Source organism: Tursiops truncatus, chromosome 2 (assembly GCF_011762595.2).
Source record: "Tursiops truncatus isolate mTurTru1 chromosome 2, mTurTru1.mat.Y, whole genome shotgun sequence".
Taxonomy (NCBI): domain Eukaryota; kingdom Metazoa; phylum Chordata; class Mammalia; order Artiodactyla; family Delphinidae; genus Tursiops; species Tursiops truncatus.
The window spans coordinates 134,739,991-134,759,211 of NC_047035.1; the positions used below are offsets into that span (position 1 = coordinate 134,739,991).

Sequence of the window (19,221 nt, forward strand, 5' to 3'; positions counted from 1 at the left end):
AGGCTGGGCAGACCCTGTCCCTCCTGGACCAGGATGCCAGGGGGGCAGGAGGGTTGCTGGGGCCTGGGCTGAGGGCCCTGCAGAGGCCGTAGCTGCTGGACATCCCGCAGTGAGCCGGGATCGCGGGCTCTTGTCCAGATGGGACCCTCTAGCTCTGTGTGGGACTCTGTGCCCCTCGGCTCACCCTGGGTCAGGGCTTTCTAACATTTTCCGTGCTCTGACCCCTCTGTGGACTGCTCGGGGGGAATGTTTTTAAATACATAAAATATAACACCCAGGCCAGCAAAGGAAGCTTGTAGTATGAGTTTGCTGGGGCTGCCATAACAAAGTACCCCAGATGGGGTAGCTTAAACAGCAGGAACCTAGCATCTCACAGCTCTGGAGGCTGCAGGCCCAAGATCAAGGTGTCAGCAGGACCCACTATCTTCACACCAGGGCAGGGTCTGTCCAGGCCTCTCCTGTCTGCTTACAGTTCCTTGGCTTGTGGTGGCATAACTCTAGTCTTCACATGCATTGCCATGTGCATGTCTGTGTCCAAATTTCCCCTCCACCTAAGGACACCAGTTATAACAGATTAGGGGCCAGTGTGAGCTCGTCTTAACTAATTACATCGGCAAGGACCCTGTCTCCAAAGGTCACATTCTGAGGAACTGGGGGTTAAGTCACCAACATATGAATTGGGGAACACAATTCAACCCATAACACCTAAAAAATACTAAAAAAAATGTTATATTAATAGTAATATCCATGCTCCTTTATTAACACATTAAGTAAGGCGATCTAGTGGCTGGTCTAAGAATCACTGTAATTTGAATTGGTAATGAGTGTATGTAGTATTTCAAGATATCTATGACTGTAGTGTCATATGAAAATATCCAGAGACACCAACCTGGGGACTGCTGATACCGGTGGAGTGGTTGCCTATTTCCTAGTTGAAGAAAATGCTAAATGTCAGAGTTTCCTGAAAATAAGGGTGTAATTCTTTCCCATCCAAGTGCATGGGCCCCTGAATTTGATCCCGAGCCCCAGTGTAAGAAGGCCTGGGGTCTCTCCAGGCTTCATCTTGATGGCTAATAAGGCAGAGCCCAAGCCCTAGGCACCAACAAGGCAAGTGAGCATCTGTGCTGGAGAGTCTCCCCAACCTGCCTGGCTTGGACAGGGCCACTCCAGCAGGTGCCGTGGGCCTGGGACTAGAGGTCAGGTGGCTGGCTCTGGCCCGGCTGCTGGAGGGGCAGGAAGGCAGCAGGAGACTGGCCCCCATCAAGAAGTCCACCTGTGTGTTTCAAGAATGTTCTCTCTCCAGGGACTTCCCTGGGGGTGCAGTGGTTAAGAATCTGCCTTCCAATGCAGGGGACGTGGGTTCAATCCCTGGTCAGGGAACTAAGATCCCACATGCCACGGACATGCCGCGGGGCACCTAAGCCCATGCGCCACAACTAGAGAGCCCGCGTGCCGCAACTAAGACCTGATGCAGCCAAAAAAAAAAAAAGAATGTTCCCCCTCCTGAAGGGGAGAGCCCAGTGGGTGGAGCCATCGGGGCTGTGGGGCTGGGACAGGATGGAGTTTGCAAGTTTCTTGCTGTGCGAAATACCCACCGAGAGGAACCAAAGCTCTTTCCAAGCTGCGCTTATTAAAGACAATCGCTGCTTAAAAGGCTCCTTTTTTTCCTTTAAAGTCTTTATTGAATTTGTTACAATATTGCTTCTGTTTTTGGTTTCTTTGGCCCCGAGGCATGTGGGATCCTATCTCCCCAACTAGGGATGGAACCCACACTCCCTGCATTGGAAGGCGAAGTCTCAACCACTGGACCGCCAGGGAAGTCCCAAAAGGCTCCTTCTATAATGGAAAAGAATCGAAAAAATATATAGATATATACATATATATATGTATAACTGAATCACCTTGAGGTACACCTGAAACTAACACAATATTAGAAGTTAACTATACTTCAATTTAAAAAAAAAAAGCTCCTTCTTTCCCCACTATGATTTACAGGCTCGGGTGTACCAGGAAGTATGTCCAGTACTTTCACCCTACACATCTTTGCTGTAAGAATTTTTACCACATAACTAATTGGCCATAAGGCAATTTTGCTGTAAAAGATAAAATAATGCAAAATAAGAGAGGAATGTTTAAAAGAGCATAATAAAATATGAGAAATGAATAACAAAATTAAAAGCGTTGTGAAATACAAAACATTTGAATACATTTAAAATGTGTGTAGATTCATGGCAATACTGCACAAAAAACTGATTTTATTTTGTGAGTTGTATCTAAGCCCTTGTCCTCCAAGTCATAGTATTTTATACATATTTTTATTTGCTGGTTCATCTGTTTTGTTGACATCACACTTTTTCATTAAAATTTCTTCCTTCATTAAGAAAGTATGTTTTCCAAGTCCTAAGAGCATATTCATAGCTGAGCTCTGTGTTGTGTTGTGAAAGCCTCTTTCACTGCGCTTTTGTTTTTTGGCATTTTGTCATATGTCTGCTGATAGACGTTCCAAAGTTCTACGGGAAATGTGGGTTCAACTCTGGGCCTTCAAATCACCGAAGGATTTACGAACTGATATGTTATCATTTCCTAGTATAGCAGGCAGTGTGGCTTTACACTTTGTTATTTCACACTTCCAGTAAGTTTCATCACCGTATTTCCTATCACGTCCACATACATAATGGTTATCATCCACTATTTTAAGACCCCTGCATCCACCCGTCGCTGTATAAGGCTATTATGAAAATGCTAAATGCCAGAGGTTCCTGAAAATTCCTAAGATTTATGTCATATGTAAATGGGAGTATTGTGTTAATGGAGAAGTGAAACCAAACTGTCAACCAGTTATTTTATCTTTTACAGCAAAATTGCCTTATGGCCAATTAGTTAGGCAGTGAAAATGCTTGGGACAAAGATGTCGATGGCAAAGATTCTTATGGAGAAAGTGCCCAGAACCGCCAGGAAGGCCCTTTGGACCAGGGAGGGCTGGCGGAAGAGCAGTTAGGGGAGGAAGTCAGTGCCCCTCCTCGCCCTGGGAGACGCAGCGTCTCCAGGGACGCTGACCCTCCAGGTGGCCTGTCCTGTTTCCTGCACTGGGAGCCACAACCCACGAAAGCTCTGCTGGTCCTCTTGGGACCGAGGTCCCCAGGATCCCTTGCCTCATCACTGATGGGAAAGCTCCCTGTCTCACCCCAGAGTCGGTCTGGCCCCTGGGAAGCCAAGGAGCCAGTGGGTCAGTGACTGGGTGTGAATCCCACTCACTGCACCCACTCACTGCAATGGTGGTGGCCATTCCCACTGTATCCAGGGCTCTCCAGGTGTTTAGTGCTTTACAGAACTTGACCATTGTTAAACCTCTATCAGAGAATCCAATGGTTTATCCAAGCCTGCACACAGATGAGAGAGCTGGGACCCAAACCCAGTGGGCCTAGCCCCAGAGACCACGTTCTGCCCATTGCAGCCTGGTGCCTCCTACCAGTGTGAGCCTGTGGTGAGCAGCTTTAACCTCTTGGCCTGTTTCCTCACCAGCAGGGAGAGGACAAAGATGCCCACCTCCCAGGGGGTCACTGTGAAGATTAAAGGAGGCAGTTATGCAAAGCACTGGTCAGGGGGCAGCAGAGTTGCAGATGACAAATGCTATAGTACACACGCAAGGGCCGGGCTCTTGAAGTGGCCTGAGAGCTGGGCACGCATGTCCCGCTTCCCCAGCTCAGAGAAGGGGGGAGCAGGTCGGTGTAGGCAGGTTCCACTCCACAGCAGGTGGAAAGATGGAGAGGCTGCTATTGTCTCTCGATAGCCTCCCTCCCCTTTGCTCAGCAATAGAGGTTTACTGACACTTCCCAGCCTCCCTTGGGAGTGTGCAGAAGTTATGTGTCCTTAAAGAGGCTTGCTAGTCATGTCATCTTCTTCCCTTCCCTCTGGCTGGAATGCAGATGAGATGGCAGGGGCTAGGTGGCTGTGTTGGGCTAGGAGGTGGAAGCCCGCATGGAAGCTGGCAGAGCCACAAGATAGAAGGAGGCTCCAGCCAACCCTATGCAGCCACTCCAGCCTTGGCTTGTTTACACTCACGTCACGGCTGCATAAACGAGAAATACACCCTTACTTCCTGTCTGGGCTGTTTCTATAGCAGCCCAACCAGAGGCTGAACTCAAGTGACCAGATATCAGGCCTGGGAGGGAGTGGTGCTTGCCTTGGCTGTTCTCACCACTGCAGCAAGAGTGGACAGTGTGATGTAGCCAGGGTGCCCCTCCCAGGGCTGGGCCTGGGGGCTGTGAAGGGCATCTCTGCTCTTGGCTCTTCTACCAGCACCATACTTTTGAGATCCACTCATTCATTCAGGTGATGATCAATTTTATGAGAAATGTGCTGTAATACCCCTACTTCAGCACCTGAAGCATTAATTCACAGTGTTAAAGCCCAGTTTCGGCTTTGGGGGCCTCCACACTGCTGAGGTATAGAGCAGAGGTGCCCTCACCCAACCACTGGGCTGCCCACCGAGGGGCCCCTTGAGATCAGATCACAGACACTGCCCAGCGGCATGTCTTGCCTGTGCCTACACTCTTTTTTTTTTTTTAATTGAAGTATAGTTGATTTACAATGGGGTGTTGTTTCAGGTATACAGCAAAGTGATTCAGCTATGTATGTATATATATATTTTTCAGATTATTTTCCATTATAGGTTACTACAAGATATTGAATATAGTTCCCAGTGCTATACAGTAAATCACTGTTGCTCATCTATTTTATGCATAGTAGTTTGTATATGTTAATCCCATACTTCTAATTTATCCCTCCCCCACCTCTCCCTTTCCCCTTTGGTGACCATAAGTTTTCTACATCTGTGAGTCTGTTTCTGTTTTGTATATAGATTCATTTGTATTATTTTTTGGATTCCATGTAAAAATGGTATCAAATCATATTCGTCTTTGTCTTACTTCACTTAGTATGATAATTTCTAGGTCCATCCATGTTGCTGAAAATGGCAATATGTCATTATTTTTTATGGCTGAATAATATTTCATTGTGTATATATACCACATCTTCTTAAACCAATCATCCATTGATGGGCACTTGGGTTGTTTCAGTGTCTTGACTATTGTAAATAGTGCTGCTAATGAACACTGGGGTGCATGTATCTTTTTGAATTAGAGTTTTCATCTTTTCTGGGTATATGCCAGGAGTGGGATTACGGGATCATATGGTAGCTCTATTTTTAGTTTTTTAAGGAACCTCCATACTGTTTTCCATAGTGGCTGCACCAATTTATATTCACACCAACAGTGTAGGAGGGTTCCCTTTTCTCCACACCCTCTCCAGCATTTATTATTTGTAGACTTTTTGATGATGGCCATTCTGACCTGTGTGAAGTGATACCTCATTGTGGTTTTGATTTGCATTTCTCTAATAATTAGTGATTTTGAGCATCTTTTTATGTACGTGTTGGCCATTTGTATGTCTTCTTTGGAGAAATCTCTATTTAGGTCTTCTGTCCTTTTTGGATTGGGTTGTTCTTTTCATTATCAAGTTGTATGAGCTGTTTGTATATTTTGGATATTAACCCCTTGTCATTTGCACTGTTTACAAATATTTTCTCCCATTCCGTAGGTTGTCTTTTTCTTTTGTTGGTGGTTTCCCTTGTTGTGCAAAAGCTTTTAAGTTTGACTAGGTCCCATTTATTTTTTCTTTTATTTCTTTTGCCTTGGGAGACTGATCTAAGAAAATATTGCCACAATGTATGATGGAGAATATTTTGCCTATGTTCTCTTCTAGGAGTCTTATGGTGTCATGTCATATTTAGGTCTTTAAATCATTTTGTTTAATTTTGTATATGAAGTATTCTAATTTGATTTATATGTAGCTGTCCAGCTTTCTCAACACCATTGCTGAAGAGACTGTCTTTTCGCCACTGTATATTCTTGCCTCCTTTGTTGTAGATTAATTGACTGTAGGTGTGTGGGTTTATTTCTGGGCTCTCTATTCTGTTTCATTGAACTTTATGTCTGTTTTTGTGCCAATACTCCACTGTTTTGATTACTGTATCTTTGTTGTATTGTTTGAAATCTGGAAGGGTTATGCCTCCAGCTTTGTTCTTTTTCCTCAGGATTGCTTTGGCAATTCTGGGTCTTTAGTGGGTCCATGTAAATTTTACAATTATTTGTTCTGGTTCTGTGAAAAATATCATGGATAATTTGATAGGGATTGCATTAAATCTGTAGATTGCTTTGGGTAGTATGGCCATTTTAACTATATTAATGCTTCCCAATGCAAGAGCATGGGCTATCTTTCCATTTCTTTGAATCATCTTCAATTTCCTTTATCAATGTTTTATAGTTTTCAGCATATAGTTCTTTCACTTCCTCGATTAAGTTTATTCCTAGGTATTTTTTTTAATGTGACTTTAAACAGGACTGTTTTTTTACTTTCTGATTTCATTGTTAGTGTAAAGAAATGCAACAGATTTCTTATCCAGATAAACTTGTATACAGATTAATCTTGTATCCTGCTACCCTCCTGAATTCATTTATTCGTTTTAATAGGTTTTTTTAACATCTTTATTGGAGTATAATTGCTTTACAGTGGTGTGTTAGTTTCTGCTGTATAACAAAGTGAATCAGCTATATGTGTACATATATCCCCATATCGTCTCCCTCCCACCCTCCCTATCCCACCCCTCTAGGTGGTTACAAAGCACCAAGCTGCTCTCCCTGTGCTATGCAGCTGCTTCCCACTAGCTATTTTACATTTGGTAGTGTATATATGTCAGTGCTACTCTCTCACTTCGTCCAGCTTACGCTTCCCCTCTAATAGTTCTTGTGTGGAGTTTTGGGGTTCTCTGTATGGAGTATCATGTCATCTGCAAATAGTGAGTTTTACCTCTGTCAGTTTGGATACCTATTATTTCTTTTTATTGTCTGATTGCTGTGGCTACGACTTATACTATGTTGAATAGATGACAGTGGGCATCCTTGTCTTGTTCCTGAATTTAGTTAGCAGGAAGACTTTTAGCTTTTCACCATTGAATGTCATATTAGCTGTGGGGTTATCATAAATTGCTTTGTTCCCTCTATACCCACTTGGTGAGAGTTTTTTTAATCATGAATGCATGTTGAATTTTACCAAATGCTTTTTCTCTATCAAGATGATCATGTGGGTTTTGTCTTTTCTTTTGTTAATGTGGTATATCACACTGATTGATTTGCACATGTTGATCCATCCTTGAAACCTGGCATGAATTCAACTTGACCAGGGTATATGATCCTTCTTATGTATTGCTGAATTCAGTTAGCTAATTTTTTTTATTTTAAATATTCCTATATTTTTATTAGTCTTATTTATTGATTTTTTTTTTCATTGCAGCAGCAGTGGGGGAAAAAAGTAAACTTTCTCCACACACAAAGGGTGTCCAATTGACAGAAGTTTATATATGAAGGACGTCCTTCTGTTGCTGAAAATTCCTCAGTGTGCTTGTGCTGGCTGAAGGCAGCCCCACCAGGATGCTGCGGTGAAACTTTGAAGTGAATTCTGGTGCCTGGGACCAGCCCAGCATGGACCAGGAGGCATGTTGGAGAGGAATCAGCCCTCCCTGCCCCCACCTGGCAGTTGTACCTGGCTCAGGAACGTTTGAAAACAAGTTGCCAAGTCCCCTGTTCCTGATCCCCAGCCCCAATCCCAGGCCAAGAAATGTTTACCAGAAGGATTGGGACCACGCCATGTGCCTGGGGATACCACGAGTCCCTGCTGCCCAGTGATCCTGATGCGTCCTGCTCACTAGACTACCGGTTGCCAAGGTAATATTTTGTTGAGGATTTTCACATCAATATTCATCAAAGATATTGGCCTGTGATTTGTTTTTATAGTGTCTTTGTCTGTTTTTGGTATCAGGGTGATAATGGCTTCACAGAATGACTTTGGGTCTGTTCCCTCCTCTTCCATCTTTTGGAAGAGTTTGAGAAAGATTGGCATAAGTTCTTCTTTGTATGTTTGGTAGAATTACCCAGTGAAGCCGTCCAGTACTGGATTTTTGTTTGCAGGGAGTTTTTTCGTTTTTTGTTTTTTTGTTGTTTTTTTTTTTATACGTTCTATTTCACTTCTAGTGACTGGTCTGTTCAAATTACGTTTCTTCTTGACTGAATTTTGGCAGGCTGTATATTTCTAGAAACTTGTCCATTTCCGCTAGGTTATCCAATTTGTTGTCATGTAACTGTTCATAGTATTCTAGTATTTTTTTTTTTTTTTGTATTTCTGTGGTATCAGTAGTTATTTCTCCCCTTTCATTTCCTATTTTATTTGGGTCCTCTCTTTTTTCTTCTTGGTGAGGCTGACTAGAGGTTTGTTGATTTATCTTCTTTAAAAACCATCTTAGTTTCATTGTTGTTTTGTTTTCTTTTTAATCTCTATTTTCTCTCTGATCTTTTTATTTCCTTCCTTCTGCTGACTTTGGGGTTTGCTTTTTTTTCTAATTCTTTTAGGTGGTAGGTTAGGTTGTTTGAGATTTTTCTTATTTCTTGAGGAAGGCCCGTATCGCTATGAACTTCCCTCTTAGAACTGTTCTGCTGCATCCCATAGATTTTATAAGGTTGTGTTCTCATTGCCATTTGTCTCAAGGTATTTTCTGATTTCCTCTTTGGTTTGATCATTACTAGCATGTTGTTTACTCTCCATGTATTCGGGTTTTTCCTGTGATTAATCTCTAGTTTCATACTGTTGTGTTCAGAAAAGATGCTTGAAATAATTTCTATCCTCTTAAATCTGTTGAGACTTATTTTGTGACCTAGTATGTGGTCTATCCTAGAGAATGTTCCATATGCACTTGAAAAGAATGTGTATTCTGGTTTTTTTGGATGTAGTGTCCTGTAGATATCAAGTCTAACTGTTCCATTGTATCATTTAGGTTCTCTGTTGCCTTGTTGATCTTCTGTCTGGAAGATCTGTTCATTGATGCCAGGGTGGGTGTTAAAGTCTCCTACTATTATTGTATTCCCATCAATTTCTTGCTTTATGACAGTATTTGTTTTATATATTTAGGTGCTCCTGTACTGGGTGCATATATGTTAACAAGTGCAATAGCCTCTTCTTGTGTTGACCCCTTTACCATTATATAATGTCCTTCTTTGTGTGTGTTTTTTTAAATGGACTTTGTTTTAAAGTCTATGTTGTCTGATATGAGTACTGTGACCCCCCACTTTCTCGTCACTTCCATTTGCATGAAAGCTTTTTCCATCCCCTCACTTTCCATCTGTATGAGTCTTTCACTCTAAAGTGAATCTCTTGTAGGCAGCATATTGTACTGTAGGTTGTCTTCTTATCCAATCTGCCACTTGATGTCTTCTGATTGGAACATTTAGTCTATTGACTGATAGGTCAATTACTATCAGTAATTACCGATAGTAATTACTGATAGGTATGCACTTATTGCCATTTTAAACCTTGTTTTCTAGCTGACTTTGTAGTTCTTTGTTCATTTCTTCTTATTTTTCCTTTTGTGGTTTGATGGTTTTCTTTTTTGTTATGCTTGAGTTCCTTTCTTTTTTGGCTTTTGTGAGTCTATTGTATGCTTTTCCTTTGCAGTTACCATGGTTTTCAAGTATGTTAACTCATAGTTATATCTACTTGCTTTAGACTTACAGTCGTATAAGTTCAAACACATTCTAAAAGTTATAATCACTTCTACAAAAATTTTTTGATTGTATTTTAATGTATGTACTGGTTTATATAAATGATTTTAATCCTCTTATGTAATTTGCCTTTCCCATGGTGATTTTCCCTTTCCTATAGATTCTTGCTTCTTTTCTATTTAGAGAAGACCTTTCAATATTTCTTTTTGGTTAGGTTTAGTATTGCTGTATTCTTTTAGTGTTTGCTTGTCTGATTAACTCTTTCTCTCTCCTTCTAGCTAAATGATAATCTTTCTGGGTACAGTATCCTAGGCTGCAGGCTGTTTTTCTTTCAGGATTTTGAATATATCCCGCCACCCGCTCCCGGCCTGCAAATTTTCTGCAGAGGAATCAGCTGATAGTCTTACATGGGTTCCCTTGTAACTGACTCTGTTTTTCTTTTGCTGCCTTTAGAGTCCTCTTTAACTTTTGCCATTTTAGCTATGATATAACCTGGTGTGGGTCTGTTTGGGACTCGCTGTGATTCCTGTACCTGGATAGGTTTCATTTTTTCGGGTTGGGAAGTTTTCAGCCATAATTTCTTCAAATACATTTTCGATCCCCTTCTCTTATTCTTCTTCTGAAACCCCTATTATGTGTAAGTTGGCAGGTTTTACATTGTCCTATACATGTTTTCTTCTTTTTTTCATTTGTCTCTGTCTGTTGTTTTGATTGGGTGATTTCCATGATTCTATCTTCCAGATCACTTATTCACTGTTTTGCATTTTTAGTCTGCTATTCACTGCTTCTAGATTGGTTTTTATCTCAGCAATTGTTTAATTTTGATTGGTTCCTCTTTATAGTGTCTAATTTTTGTTACAGTGATCTGTATTTCTATCAATAACCTTTCTTAATTACTTTTTTTTATTACCTCCTCTTTGAACTCTGGGTCTAGTAGACTGGTTAGGTCTGCTTCATTATTTGTTCTTTCACAGGATTTCTCTTGTTATTTTAATTGGGATTAGTTCCTCTGCTTTTTCATTTTATGTTTGTCTCTACAAATTTAGAAGAAACAATTACCTACTGTGGTCTTGAAGGGGTGTTTTTATGTGGAGCATCCCTGTGTAGGCTGTGTGAATCTAATATTTTTGGTGCAAGGGCTGTTTTTGGAATGGATGCCAGCCTCGTCTTTCTCCAAGGTGTGTTGGCCGTTGTCCCCTTGAGAGGTGGTGTGTTTGATGTTGTGGTGTTCAGAGCCTGTAGTGGGATGTTGGGAAGGGCCTCCTCTTTAATCTGTGGCTGTCACAGCCCTGTGTCCACATTCTTGAGTTTATGGTTCATAATAGCTGTGAAAAGGTGTGAAAGGAGAGCAGGTGAACATGAGCATTAGCATTTGTGTCGTGATAACTGATGCTAGCCACTGGAGTATTGATGATTGTCTTAACGCTGCTTGTGTTATTTTCACACGATTGAGTGTCAACTGGGGGTTCACAGCACACAGAAGAACACATGGAAATCAATAGAATTACATCTTCAAGTTAGAGTCCACCCACGCACGAATTTTTCAGGAAAAAAAGTATGAGAATCAGTGTAAAGGCTTCTGCTGCTGAAACAATCAATTTGAGGACAGGAAGCCCTCTCCTCTGCGTGCTTGCAGGTGCTTGAGGAAGGTGGATCTCCCTTAACCCCCCAGAGGGGCAGACTGTGAGCCCTGGCTGGTGGGGTGGAAATCAGTCTGCTTGTGCCTTAATGTCCTTCAAGACTGGCCCCAGCACCCAAAGAAAGCAAGATTTTTCTTAACTCTTTTATTAAGTTAGAAACGGATAAAAGCAACACAACTTTTGGGAAAAGCACCACTGCGAGGTCCTCTGTGCTGTGAGATCTGTGCTTAACTCGGCTCAGCAATGCAACAGGCCACAGGGGCCCCTCCAGGCAGTGTGGGCTCGGGACCTGGGGCTGCTGCTTCCCCACCAGCCCCAAGGCCTCCCCAAATCTCAGGCAGAGCCATCTCCTGGGACAAGCCACCTGGCTTCTAGGTGGCTGAGATGAAGCACCAAGAGCAAGAGGGTGGCCTCTCATACAGGTGGGGTCTAAGGAACCTGGAGATGTGCCTTCCGCTTTTGGCTTTTTCTCAAGTGGCAGCTGATGGCCTTGCACTGGGGCAAGCGAAGGACCAGCCCAGAAACTCTAACACTAGGAGTGAGGAGGGCCGCTGGCAGGAGCCAACCTCTCCAGAACCCCAGATGCTGAGGTTGTACCTATGAGGTACCCAACGACTTGGGAGGTGGAAAAAATGAACAAATGGTTGGCAGTTTTCTTGGGACCATTGTTTTTGAGCTCAGGGGGCAAAGGGGCCAGATCCCATTACGCTGGAAGGGCAAGATGTCAGAGGACAGCAGACACTGGATGGGGGGCCGGAGTCATGGGCCTTGTCATCCTCCAAGTTGAGATGTGTCCAGCCTTGGTGGGATCTATAGTGGGCACCCTGGAGTCCCTCTGTGGTCCCCAGCTCATATCTGCTGCTGGTCTTGGAGATTAGTGCCATATTCTAGGGTGACCGTGCTCCTGTCAGGAGATGGGGTCATTGCTGCCTCTTGGGCTGGGCTCTGAGGGGAGGTGATGGGGCCTGGTCTCCACATGCATCTGCACCTAGGCACAGTATCCTGTGGCATAGCTGGCCTGACCAGGAGGTGGTGAGGTCACTGGGGGCAAGGCCTGACTCTGGGGAGGGGCCTATTAACCCTGGGGGTCTGGGTGTCATTTGCTAATGGAGACTGGTGGGCATCGCTGAAGGGTTCCCTCCCTTAATGTGCTTTCTCCACAGCACATTCTGCTCTCAGCCCTGATGCACCTGTTTCCCAAAGGCCTGGGACATTATCTGTGGGGAGACATTACAACACCAATAGGGAAGCCCTGAGCCAAAGACCATGCTGTCAGTGCTGCCAACCCCACCCCTTCAGGGACACCCTCCCACCCACCCAGCACCCCCCATCCCAGTCCAGAACTTGCTGAAATAGGCGACCTCAAAGCTCTGCAAACATGTCCTTCTCCCTGAGGCTGAGGGAGTCCTGGTGTCCGTCCACACCCCCCCTTGAAAGGTCCTCTCCCCTGCAAACCACTGCAAAGCAGGAAAGGCCTCAGCCAGACACACAGGGCGCTGGAGATGGATTTTCTTCTCTGAAGCTCAGAGCAGCCCCCAAAGCCACTCAGAGCAGCCCCCGAAGCCACCCAGAGCTGGTGGGGCCGACTTCCAGCTGCTCAGAGTACTGGCCTGGGGCCGGGCTGAGCTTCCCGCCGTGGCAGACAGGGTCAGGGCCACCGTGCAACAGTGAGGGCTGCAGCCATGGGGTGGGGAGAAACACACAGCGTCTGTGGAGGAATGAGAGAGAGAGAATGTGAATCCTGCCGACAATGTTCTGTCCTAACCTGGAACCAGATGATGATCAAGAGGCCACAGGGAAGGGCTGGAGCTCAGGCCCCGAGTGGAAGGCCTGAGTGTGAGAACGGAGCTCTCTCATTTACCAGCAGTGCAGCCCCGAATGGTTCTGTAACCTTCCTGAGGCATGCTTTCCTCACCTAGAATATGGGAACTACTCATGGGTCCATTCAGCCCCTCCAGCCATGTGCACCTGAGCACCCTCAAACCGGCAGGCACCGTTCCAGGCCTGGGGAAACAGGAAGGGCAGACACAGCTACTGCTGTCTCCATGGATCATCCTTCAGTGGGAGAAACTTCAGGCTCGTACGAATAGATGTATACAGTCATCACACACTAACAAAAGAGCTATATGTTAAAAATAAAAAGTTAGAGATGAGAGAGCCATTTCACACTAGGAACGCTTGTCTGAAGTCCTGGGTGAGAGGCCTCTGTACCGGCAACCTATGAACAAGTGAAACTGAACTAAGCACAAAGGAAAAAAAGGAGCCAATAAAACATGGAAGAAAGTAGCGTATAAAACAGTGATTAGAGGAGACGGAGACAAGATGGCAGAGCAGAAGGATGGGAGCTCACCTCTTCTTACAAAATCACCAAAATCACAACTGCTTAACAACCACTGACAAAAAGATGCTGGAACCTACCAAAAAACATATCCTACATCCAAAGACAAAGAAGAAGCCACAAAGAGAGGTAGGAGAGGTGCAACTGCGATAAAATCAAATACCACGCCCACCAGTGGGCAACCCACAAACTGGAAAATAATTATACCACAGAAGTTCTCCCACAGGAGTGAAAGTTCTGAGTCCCACGTTGGTATCCCCAGCCTTGGGGTCTGGCAATGGGAAAAGCCCCCAGAGAATCTGGCTTTGAAGGTTAGCAGGGTTTGTTCACAGGAATTCCACAGGACTGGGAGAAACAGAAACTAAACTCTTGGAGAGTGTAGACAAGGTCTCATGCAAAGCAGGATACAGAAAAAAAGCAGTAACCTCATAAGAGCCTGGGCCAAACCTACCTGCTGATACCAGAGGGTCTCCTATGGAGGCGGGGGGCTATGGCTCACTGTGGGGACAAAGACACTGGCAGCGATAGTTCTGAGGAGTGCTCATTGGCACGAGTCCTCCCAGAGGCCACCATTTTCTCACTAGGACCTGGCCCCACCCAACAGCCTGTGGGATCTAGTGCTGGGACGCCTCACGCCAAACGGCCAACAAGGTGGGAACACAGCCTCACCCATAAGTAGGTGGGCTGCTTAGAGTCTTCCTGAGCGCACAGTTGTCCGCTAAACACACCCCCTTGACTTGGCCCTGCCCACCAGTGGGACAAGACCCAGCTCCGCCCACCAGTGGGCAGGATCCAGTCCCTCTCACCAGGAAGCCTTCACAGGCCTCTTAGACAGCCTCATCTACCAGGGGGCAGAGAGCAGAAGCAAGAAGAACTACAACCTATGAAACAGAAACTGCAGTCACAGAAAGCTAGACAAAATGAGATGGCAGAGGAATATGTCCCAGATGAAAGAATAAGATTAAACCCCAGAAGAAAAAGTAAGTGAAGTGGAGACAGGCAGTCTACCCCCAAAAAAAATTCAGAGTAATGATAGTAAAGATGATCCAAGATCTCAGAAAAAGGAGGTACAGATCGAGAAGATACAAGAAATGTTTAACAAAAACCTAAAAGAACTAAAGAACAGAGATGAACAATATAAAACTGAAATGAAAAATACATCGGAAGGAATCAATAGAATAACTGAGACACAGGAACAGGTAAGTAAGCTGGAAGACAGAATGGTGGAAATCAATGCCACAGATGAGAATAAAGAAAAAAGAATGAAAAGAAATGAGGACAGTCTAAGAGACCTCTGGAGCAACATGAAACGCACCAACATTTGCATTTTAGCAGTCGCAGAGGGAGAAGAGGGAGAGAAAGGACCTGAGAAAATATTTAAAGAGATAATAGCTGAAAATTTGCCTAACATGGGAAAGGAAACAGTCACCCAAGTCCAGGAAGCACAGAGAGTCCCAGGCAGGATAAATCCAAGGAGGAACACACCAAGAAAGATAGTAATCAAATTGACAAAAATTAAAGACAAAGAAAAAATATTAAAAACAACAAGGGAAAAATAACACATAATATACAAGGTACCTCCCATAAGGTTACCAGCTGATTGTTCGTCAGAAACTCTGCAGGCCAGAAGGGAGTAGCACCGTATATTTAAAGTGATGAAAGGGAAGAGCCTACAACCAAGAATACTCTACCCAGCAAGGCTCTCAGTCAGATTTGACAGAGAAATCAAAAGCTTTACAGACAAGCAGAAGCTAAGAGAATTCAGCACCATCAGACCAGCTTTGCAACAAATGCTAAAGGAACTTCTCTAGGTGGAAAAGAAAAGGCCACAACTAGAAATAAAAAAATTACAAATGGAAAACCTCACCGATAAAGGCAAACATACAGTAAAGGCAGGAAATCATCTACACACAAATATGATATCAAAGCCAGCAACTGTGAGAAGGGGAGAGCACAAATGCAGAATATTGGAAATGCATTTGAAATTAAAAGAACAGGAACTTAAAACAATCTTGTTTATATATAGACTGCTATTTCAAAACCTCACGATAACTGCAAACCAAAATCTACAATACACAAACAAGAAAAAGGAATCCAACACAACACTAATGTTAGTCATGAAATCACAAGAGAACAACAGAGGAAGATAAAAGAACTAGGAAAACAAATCCAAAACAATCAACAAAATGGCAATAAGAACACACATATTGATAATTACCTTAAATGTAAATGGATTAAATGCTCCAACCAAAAGACAAAGACTGGCTGGATACAAAAACAAGACCCATATATATGTTACCAAAGACCCACTTCAGATCTAGGGACACATACAAACTGAAAGTGAGGGGAGGAGAAAAGGCAAATATTAACAGCCATAAAAGAAGAAATCAACAGTAACAATAATAGTGTGGGACTTTAACACCCGACTTTCATCATTGGAGAGATCATCCAGACAGAAAATCAATATGGAAACACAGGCCTTAAATGACACATTAGAAAAGATGGACTTAATTTATAGAGTATTCTGTTCAAAAGCAACAGTATACACAGTCTTCTCAAGTGCACATGGAACATTCTCCAGGATTGACCACATGCTAGGCCACAAAGTGAGCCTTGGTAAATTTAAGATAATTGAAATCATATCAAGCATCTTTTCCAACCACAATGCTATGAGATTAGAAATCAATTACAGGAAAAAAACCTGTAAAAAACACAAACATGTGGAGGCTGAAACAATATGCCACTAAACAACCAATGGATCACAGAAGAAATCCAAGAGGAAATCAAAACATACCTAGAGACAAATGACACCGAAAATACGACGATCCAAAACCAATGGGATGCAGTAAAAGCAGTTCTAAGAGGGAAGTTTATAGCAATACAATCTTACCTCAGGAAACAAGAAAAATCTCAAACAACCTAACCTTACACCTAAAGCAACTAGAGAAAGAAGAACAAACAAAACCTAAAGTTAGTATAAGGAAAGAAATCATAAAGATCAGAGCAGAAATAAATGAAATAGAGATGAAGAAAACAGTAGAAAAGATCAATGAAACTAAAAGCTGGTTCTTTGAAAAGATAAACATAATTGATAAACCTTTAGCCAGACTCATCAAGAAAAAAAGGAATAGGGCTCAAATCAATAAAATTAGAAATGCAAAAGAAGAAGTTACAACCAACACCACAGAAATACAAAGGATCATAAGAGACTACTACAAGCAACTATATGCCAATAAAATGGGCAACCTAGAAGAAATGGACAAATTCTTAGAAAGGTACAATCTCCCAGACTGAACCAGGAAGAAATAGAAAATATGAACAGACCAATCACAAGTACTGAAATTGAAACTGTGATTTAAAAACTCCAAACAAACAAAAGTCCAGGACCAGATGGCTTCATAAGCAAATTCTATCAAACATTTAGAGAAGAGTTAACACCTATCCTTCTGAAACTAATCCAAAAAACTGCAGAAAAAGGAACACTCCCAAACTCATTCTATGAGGCCACCATCACCCTGATACCAAAACCAAAGATACCACAAAAAAGAAAATTACAGGCCAATATTACTGATGAACATAGATGTAGAAATACTCAACAAAATACAAGCAAACCAAATCCAACAATACATGAAAAGGATCATACACCATGATCAAGTGGGATTTATCCCAGGGATGCCCAGATTCTTCAATATCTGCTAATCAATCAGTGTGATATACCACATTATAAAACTGAAGAATAAAAACCATATGATCATCCCAATAGATTCAGAAAAAGCTTTGACAAAGTTCAACACCCATTTATGATTAAAAAAAAAACCTCTCCAGAAAGTAGGCATAGAGGGAACATACCTCAACATAATAAAGGCCATATACAACAAACCCACAGCTAACATTCTCAACAGTGAACTGAACACATTTCCTCTAAGATCAGGAACAAGACAAGGATATCCACCCTCGCCACTATGATTCAACACAGCTTTGGAAGTCCTAGCCATGGCAATCAAAGAAGAAAAAGAAATAAAAGGAATCCAAGTTGGAAAAGAACTGTCACTGTTTGCAGATGACATGATACTATACAGAGAAAATCCTAAAGATGCTACCAGAATACTACTAGAGCTCATCAATGAATCTGGTATAGTTGCAGGATAGAAAATCAATACACAGAAAACTGTTGCATTTCTATACACTAACAACAAAAGATCCAGAAAGAGAAATTAAGGAAGCAATCCCATTTACCATCACATCAAAAAGAATAAAACACCTAGGAATAAACCTACCTAAGGAGACAAAAGACCTGTACTCTGAAAACGATAAGATGCTGATGAAAGAAATCAAAGCTGACACAAACACATGGAGAGATACACCATGTTCTTGCATTGGAAGAATCAATACCATCAAAATGAGTATACTACCCAAGGCAATCTACAGATTCAATGCAATCCCTATCAAATTACCAATGGCATTTTTCACAGAACTAGCACAAAAATTTTTTTTAATTTGTATGCAGACACAAAAGACCCCAAATAGCCAAAGCAATCCTGAGAAAGAAAAATGGAGCTGGAGGAATCAGGCTCCCTGACTTCAGACTATACTACAAAGCTACAGTCATCAAAACAGTATGGTACTGACACAAAAACAGAAATATAGCTCAATGGAATGGGATAGAAAGCCCAGAAATAAACCCATGCACCTATGGTCAATTAATCTATGATTAAGGAGGCAAGAATATAAAATGGAGAAAAGACAGCCTCTTCAATAAGTAGTTCTGAGAAAACTGGACAGCTACATGTAAACGAATGAAGTTAGAACACTCCCTAACACCATACACAAAAAGAAACTCAAAATGGATTAAAGACCTAAATGTAAGTCCAGATACTATAAAACTCTTAGAGTATCTTTTTCAATCCATCTCTCAGAGTAATGGAAATAAAAACAAAAATAAACAAGTGGGACCTAATCAAATTTAAAAGCTTTCGCACAGCAAAGGAAATCATAAACGTAAAGACAACCCACAGAATGGGAGAAAATACTTGCAAAGGATGCAACCAACAAGGACTTAATCTCCAAAATTTACAAACAGCTCATGCAGCTCAATATCAAAAAAACAAGCCAATCAAAAAATGGGCGGGGCTTCCCTGCTGGCACAGTGGTTGAGAGTCTGCCTGCCGATGCAGGGGACACAGGTTCATGCCCTGGTCCAGGAAGATCCCACATGCCGCGGAATGGCTAGGCCTGTGAGCCATGGCCGCTAAGCCTGCCTGTCCGGAGCCTGTGCTCCGCAACGGGAGAGGCCACAACAGTGAGAGGCCTGTGTACCGCAAAACAAAAAAGGGCGGAAGACCTAAATAGACATTTCTCCAAAGAAGACATACAGATGGTCAAAAAGCACATGGAAAGATGGTCAACATCACTAATTATTATATAAATGCAAATCAAAACTACAATATCACCTCACACCAGTCAAAATGGCCATCATCGAAGTCTACAAACAATAAATGCTGGAGAGGGTGTGGAGAAAAGGGAACCCTCCTACACTGTTGGTGGGAATGTAAATTGGTACAGCCACTATGAAGAACAATATGAAGGTTCCTTAAGAAACTAAAAATAGAACTACCGTATGGTCCAGTAATCCCAC

The 19,221-nt window shown here is 42.6% G+C and overlaps 1 protein-coding gene and 1 long non-coding RNA gene across 3 annotated transcripts in view; one reads left to right on the forward strand and one right to left on the reverse strand.

The window, feature by feature from the left end:
- Window positions 1-17,975, forward strand: part of LOC141278062 (uncharacterized) — a 34,344-nt gene extending 16,369 nt beyond the window's left edge. The window contains exon 2 of the long non-coding RNA XR_012330277.1: window positions 7,351-17,975. This is a non-coding gene — a long non-coding RNA (uncharacterized lncRNA). The remainder of the gene's footprint in view (window positions 1-7,350) is intronic.
- Window positions 10,359-19,221, reverse strand: part of KLHL25 (kelch like family member 25) — a 55,535-nt gene continuing 46,672 nt past the window's right edge. The window contains exon 2 of one of the 2 annotated variants that reach the window (XM_073801377.1): window positions 10,359-12,956. The gene's annotated coding sequence lies outside the window, so the exon portion shown is untranslated. The remainder of the gene's footprint in view (window positions 12,957-19,221) is intronic. The other variant, XM_019945918.3, reaches the window with a different exon arrangement.